Below are 7049 nucleotides of genomic sequence, written 5' to 3'. Positions count from 1 at the left end.
ATTGTATTTTGTTATTATTTGTTTTATCTCGTATCTTTGTATTTTTTTTTACATGTTTTGTAGTTCGCAGTGCCTTAGTAGTAATACTGTAATGCTGTGTAACTAATTTGAATAATAAAAAAAAAAAAAAAAAAAAGGGTACCATCATCAGACTTTAATTAGGGTTCAAACTAATTTGGTTCTCAATACTAACGGTATGAAATGTCTAATGTAAAGTAAAACCAAAAATTGGTCTCATCGGAAGATCAGCGCTGGAAGCATGCTGAGATCAGGCCATTAAGTGGCACTTAATACTTTCTATGTTTTTGTTATACATATTATGTAATTTGTCTTGTTTATGTTTACGACTAGAATAATTCCATTTTATTCTATTCTAAATGGTTCATCAATATAAGTTCGTGACTGTACATACACACAAAAAAAACTGATAAAAAGCCTAAAACACCCGTGAAACTTAGAAACTATATTTAAATATTTAATTGAAAGTATTAGGTTCAGTCGACTATCGACGTAACAGATCGAAACGTCATGTTCGCATTCTGTATTCACATCGTGAAATAGATCTAAGATTTGAACCGCAAGGATTAACAGGCATATTCTGATTTTAATAACAAGTTATCAATTAGATCTAATCCAAAACGAATCCGGATCTAATTTACAGAATACGCCTGAGAGTCCGCTTTACCTCTGCACCGTATTTGACAAAACAAATATATAAACGCGAATTTCTATAAAATTATGTGACACCTTCACACTTCGTCACTGTAAAAATTTGTGCAGAGTTATATAGTTCGTTTTTCTAGCATTGAAAAAAAAAGTAAACAATATTGACATGTCTTTTTTATTGACAAACGCTTTTTAGAAATCAGTAACTATTAATTTATGAAAGCTAAAAAATGTAAATGATCGTATATGATTTATAATTTGTACATATCTGCGGTGACTTATTTTTTGGTGTTTTTCAATAAAAAGACGTCAAAGTACCTTAAAGTCAGACCAAGATAAGTTGGCAATGATTTTGAAAGCCCAGACGGTGCCAGTGTCTAGTAAAAGTTATAATTTCATATAAGTTTGACGTTTAAAATACACGTGCCGTCTGGGCTATCAAAATCGCTGCGAACTTATCTTGGTTTGACTCTATGGCTTGTGACTCTAAAAGCCTGTGAAAACAACTGTCATTATTCAGGCAGACGCGTAAATTGATCGATAGCTCACGCAGGAAATGGCGCAGACGCAACAAAAAAAGCACTTATTAACGTTTGCGAGGTAAACGGTTTAAGTGAAACGGCCTCGAGACACTTGACCGGGTCGGGGTGAGAGTTTTTAATGACGTCTAAAGGTGAAAAATACAGATGGCGCTGTCGAGAGTTAGATAAAGATAGTTTATTATTCAAGTCGGCATATTACAATGCGCTTATGAACGCCAAATAAAGCTACACCGGATCTAACCCTACACCTCTGACCCGAGAAGATTTAAATCCCCCCTCAATTGGCGGAGGGTATCCCAATATGGACCAGCAAGGAATTCGGTAGGACACATCTTTTCAAAACATTACATCTTATAATTAACATGCATTAAATAAGAACAAACACAGACAGAGACATACTTTACTTTATAGAAATTTGATTAAAAAATATATATGTACATCAAATCATACAAATACTTAGCTCTTTCAGAAAACATATCGAATTTATAAAAAAGGAAAAGAAAATAAAATTAATAAAGAAATAAGAATATACATTATATAAATCTGACTGATTGCTATGAAATACCTACATAAAATATTGCACGAGCGGTTTTATATCGCGTTAGTGGAAATCGGATTGTTATTAGTGGATGTTTTACTTATTAACGTTTGCAAGGTAAAAACGGTTTACGTGATTCGGCCTCAAGACACTTGTCCAGTACCCCTAGTGTAAATATTTTCGACAGCGAAACGTGACGTACGCGTTTGCGTTAAGTGTCATTTTGTATGAGATTTTTGACTTTCCAAAACGTCCCGCTTGGCGCGCTGTTCAAAAACCCATACAAAATGAGACTTAACGCAAACGCGTACGTCACGTTTCGCTATCGACTAAATTTACACTAGGGGTACAGGTCGCGGTGAGAGTTTTTAGTGTTACGTCAAAAGGTGAGGTGACGAAAAATAGATGGCGCTGTTGGTGAGACTTCTAGATCGCGCTAGCGGCAATAGGATTTTCATTGCCTTCACTAATAGATATTTTCCTCCTATATCTTTCGTTGTCTTTCGTTCTCGTTTCGTCGTCTATCTTTCGTTGAAGTTTTTAATCACATGAATCGTAGACTACTTTTTAAGAATTCGCCATATTAGACCTTTCTACCCAAGGGATGGGGCCAAATATTAGAATTCGGCCAGTATTTATTATCGACTTACACAAATATACTGAGTTCCAGTTCCAGTGGATCCCGGGGTAACGATGCTGCGGACGAGCTTGCCAGGCAAGGATCGGGTGCGGGGGCGATTGGTCCGGAACCGATTCTTCCGATACCGTTTAGCAAGGTACGCTCAATGCTGCTGGCACGTACAGGGAAACTACACACAGAACACTGGCTGAATCAGACTGGATGCAGACAGGCAAAAGAAGCCATGCCTGGCATCAACGGAAAGCTCACAAGGGCGCTCCTTCAACTAGGGAAGGTCCGACTGAGTATGGTAACCAGTGTCATAACAGGTCATGGACTATTTAACAAACATCTTTTCATAACAGGTGTCACAGACAGTCCCTTATGCCGAGGATGCATGGAGACAGAAGAAACAGCCTCTCACGTGGTGCTGGAATGCAGCGGAGTGGCCCCATACAGGGCAAAACATCTCGGATCCCCGAGAGACCTCCCTGAGGTCCTACTCAACATCAAAGGTTTGATAGGATTCCTCGAGGAGTTGGGCTGGCAAGAGTAGCCAACCCTCCACCCCCCCTTGTCACGCAAAATAGGCGCCAGTCGTCGAGTTGCGGAAAATCGCCCGAACTACAATACAATACAATACAATACTGAGTTCCACAGTAAGTTCTGTAGACTAAGATGGTCGGTGTTTTGTCATCTGTCATCACGCCTGTCACGTTCTAACAAGTGTGTAAGTGCGAAAGTGACGCATGACATGTCAAGTGATAAAAATATGACCATGATACCGTCGTTTGTTTTACGAGTAAATGTGACTGCGGCCGGCAAAACTTCCCACTTTGTCGCTTGCCATAAGGATGCTTTTTCAGGTTATTCGTATAAAGATACAAACAGATCTCGTCCTTATGGCAAGCGACAAAGTGGGACGTATTGCCGGCCGCGGTAACAAATACTCAGACGATGATAATTCGAGAGGTGCGTGGTTAAAGCTGATAACTCGAGCAAAAGGGTTTTTGAAATTGGACTATATGTGACACACGTGGAGTTCTAATTTCAATGAAAAAAAAATATGAATCGGGTTTGACCTCCGAGCCCTAGATATACTATATATATTTTTTTCAAACTTTAAATACACAAATACATAGACTTATATATACACAAATACATAGACGTCAATACTGAGATCCGAATCCAGAACCAGCATTTCCGTAGGCAGCAACTGAGCTCAGAATTCACCAAAATACCGAAGAGTAGGTAAAATGTCGATCATTTTTCTGAAACTAAGTAATCAATCAACAACTCAATAACACAATTTATTGCATATCAACCATAGCTATGCCCCTACGTTTGAATTTTATCAAATTATTAATTATTATAAAAGTTAGAAGCATTTAAATTTTTTATGAAATCTGTTTTCCGCTCTTAATTTTTGCAACGATCAAAAAATCGAAAAATGTCAAACGTAGGGCATAGTTAAGGTTAATACGAATTATATAAAAATATTTTTCATAATGTCAAAATCCAGAGAGGAAAATGGGGACCACGTTTGTATCATAATTATCAAATTATTCAAACCTAAAAAGCCAAGTCAGCGTAACTATCGCGAACAATCAATCATTTACTGTTAAAACGTCAATTTTCACAAAAATCCTGTTACTTTACATGGTTTCAAATACAAAGCTATTCAAAATGCAACCGTCATCCATCAAGCTCAGTTTTCCAACGGTACCTACTGAATATTACAACTAATTTTAGTGTGAATCCGCAGACATATACATGTACATAGACTGTCCATTAGGGTAGTCAAATTTTTTTATATTTTATTTTGAATAAATATGAAAATGTGTTACAAGGTGAGGTGTTGTAAGGAGGTAAGGCGTATAGTAGGGCACAGCACAGCGGATGTTCTTCCAGATTTAGAGCAGAGCCCAACTGGGGAAGTACTTGCACTTTACAGAAAACAGCAGCCAAATAACACTAGACCCTACTCATAGGTGTTAGGGTCGGCAACGCGCATGTAACTCCTCTGGAGTTGCAGGCACCATAGGCTATGGAGACTGCTTAAAATGTTTGCCACCGACGTAGTATAAAAAAGGTTATTTTTAGTCAAAAACGTATAAAAATTATATACTTAAACCCATTTTGAGAACAATCAAAAATTATTTAGAGATCGCTCAAATGGAGCAATTCTGCCATACTAAAATGTATGAAATGTATTCGACCATTGAAAAAATCTTACCTAGAGGCGTTTTTTCAGAACTATTTTTTTATAGAAAATATATACATAGGTACTACGTTGAGTTTACCCAAAGTCATAATAGTTTTAGCTAACCAGGGTCAAACAGAGACACGTGCAAATGGTCCAAAGAGAAAAGTTTTGCACTTACAAGCCTTTGCAGAAAAAAATCTGTCCGATAATGTAGTCTAGAAATAATATATGTCTGTGTACAAATCGGATCCTAGAGGTCAGTGACCGACTAATGCAGCTGCAGTTTCGATGTGAGCCATTTGCACACATTTAATGTGAGGTAGGTATATTATTACACCCGAGGACGCTATTGGACATTGCTTTTTGGCTAGTCGTGACATGAGAAGTATCACGAGCCACAAATACCTACATACTTTTTGTGAGTATTGGATTTTTTGGCGATTTATTTTTTATACTATGTTGGCGGTTTTATGTATTTGATAACAGGTTATGTTAAGTAGCATATAACATATATTTTATGAACCCGGATATTATTTATTATCCATACAAGTGGCTATAACAATATTTAAAATGGGTCACTCACGTAATTTAAGAAGACCAGTTTGGGTGTGAGTGACCAGTATTTTTTTTTATCAGTATACCTATTTAATTGAAAAAAAAAGACACTAGAGTTTTATAGTTAAAATGGTCAAAATATGCTTACCAACTTTACATATTATAGATCGCGTCATTCACGACGACGCGTGCCTTGACTTGTATCGTCATATTTTTGAAGGTTAGATTTGACAAATCTACGCGTCATCGTGAATGACACGAACTATAGGTACATGTCGTCAGTATTTTTTTTTCTTTTGACATTATTTATCGGTTGTTCTTTTGTCATTATTTCAAATGTCAGTTACTATAAGTAAAACTTCTGACCAACTCTCAGTGGATTTCGGTCCCTAGACATAACACCCGCCTAGAGAGAGTATCCATCCATCCATCCATCCATCTATTGGCCTCTCTATACTTTTCTACATTGGTGACCCCGGCGAAAGTCGAATGTGGTCAATATTTGGTCAGAAATCAGTTTTGCTAAATGAAATGCTTTGACGATTATATAAATGATGAAAGCCTGTTAACTGCGGATTACATATAACTAAAATCAGGTATTTTGCCAATTTTGTTCATTAATGAACAAAATATTAGGCTTACAGTAGGTATTATATATGAAGCTTAGAAACAAATTAAAAGTGGAATAAATCACTGTTTTGGGTGGGACTTGAACCCACGACCACTGGGTCGCAAGACCAGTGCTCTGCCATGTGAGCTACCAAGACCTTACCCAATACAGCGAATATTACCACTATATATGAAGGGTTCCGGAGTGGTCGGGGTTCAAGTGGGAATGGTGTCAGTAACTTGTCAGATGACTGCTTGCCATGTGGACCGTTCTCTGAAGTCGCAAATGTCCTAAGAGCTTCGTCTATATATATATTCCATCGCTGTCCTCTAAAGTTGTATTTATATTTATAAATTCAGCTGTGCACTCAACTGTGACTGTTTTCTTATTTTCCACGGCTGTACTTTTCCCACATAAATCCTTTATATATGTTCAGCTTTTATTGAACAAATGTATGTTAATCCGTTGTTTTTCTGCAGCTTGTAAACAAGCCTATGGACGTTTACGAGGCATCGGCATCAAAACAGCTGCGAGTTACGCCAAGTGCATAAAAAGTGTATTAAATTGTACATTTTATGACAGTGCAAAGTAACGAACGGACAGTTATTAGTATTCCGTACGATTTCAGGTATTCATAAACCTAAATAGATAAATAAATACTATCTTAACTAAAGCGTATATTTTTGATGCGGGCACATATTATGAGGATAGTATTTTTGCAGAAATCAGGAAGCGTCTGGTTGACGTAACTGGTGACCGAAGAGCTTGTGGCTTCCTCGCACAACGTATCACCATTGCGATACAACGAGGAAATGCCGCCAGCATCCTTGGTACATTGCGAAAAGGGCCTATTTCAGATTACTGAATACCAATAAAATAAAAAATAAAAATAAATACTAGTTACAGTCAACTAGTTATCATAACACCAGTGTATACATCCAATATGTATACTGTTATTGTAAATAAAATATGAATGAACTAGTAAAGCTAATAATGCACAGCAAAAATGTTTTTTTTTTTATGGTAGAGGAGGCAAACGAGCAGACGGATCACCTGATGGTAAGCGATTACCGTTGCCCATGGACACCTGCAACACCAGAGGGGTTGTAAGTGCGTTGCCGGCCTTTAAGATGGGAGTACGCTCTTTGTATGTATTGGGCTGCGCTTGTTTGCCACCGACGTAGTATAAAAAAAAAAGTTTTTAGGTACGCGACGTCTCATCTGTCACAAGTAATGTCTATGTATGCAAAACACTGCCGTTCGACAAAAAACAGAAAATTAATTACACTGTTAATATTAAAATTAAACCCAAA

The 7049-nt window shown here is 37.2% G+C and overlaps 1 non-coding gene across 1 annotated transcript; it reads right to left on the bottom strand.

Moving 5' to 3' along the window:
- Window positions 1-5820: 5820 nt before the first annotated feature.
- Window positions 5821-5893, bottom strand: Trnaa-ugc (transfer RNA alanine (anticodon UGC)). The gene has a single exon. It is a non-coding gene; the product is annotated as a tRNA-Ala (tRNA).
- Between the last annotated feature and the right edge of the window lie 1156 nt (window positions 5894-7049).

The sequence above is a fragment of the Cydia pomonella genome, chromosome 18 (genome assembly GCF_033807575.1).
Source record: "Cydia pomonella isolate Wapato2018A chromosome 18, ilCydPomo1, whole genome shotgun sequence".
Lineage (NCBI taxonomy): Eukaryota > Metazoa > Arthropoda > Insecta > Lepidoptera > Tortricidae > Cydia > Cydia pomonella.
Note: the sequence above shows the minus strand (reverse complement) of the source record. Positions and strands in the feature narration are given on the sequence as shown.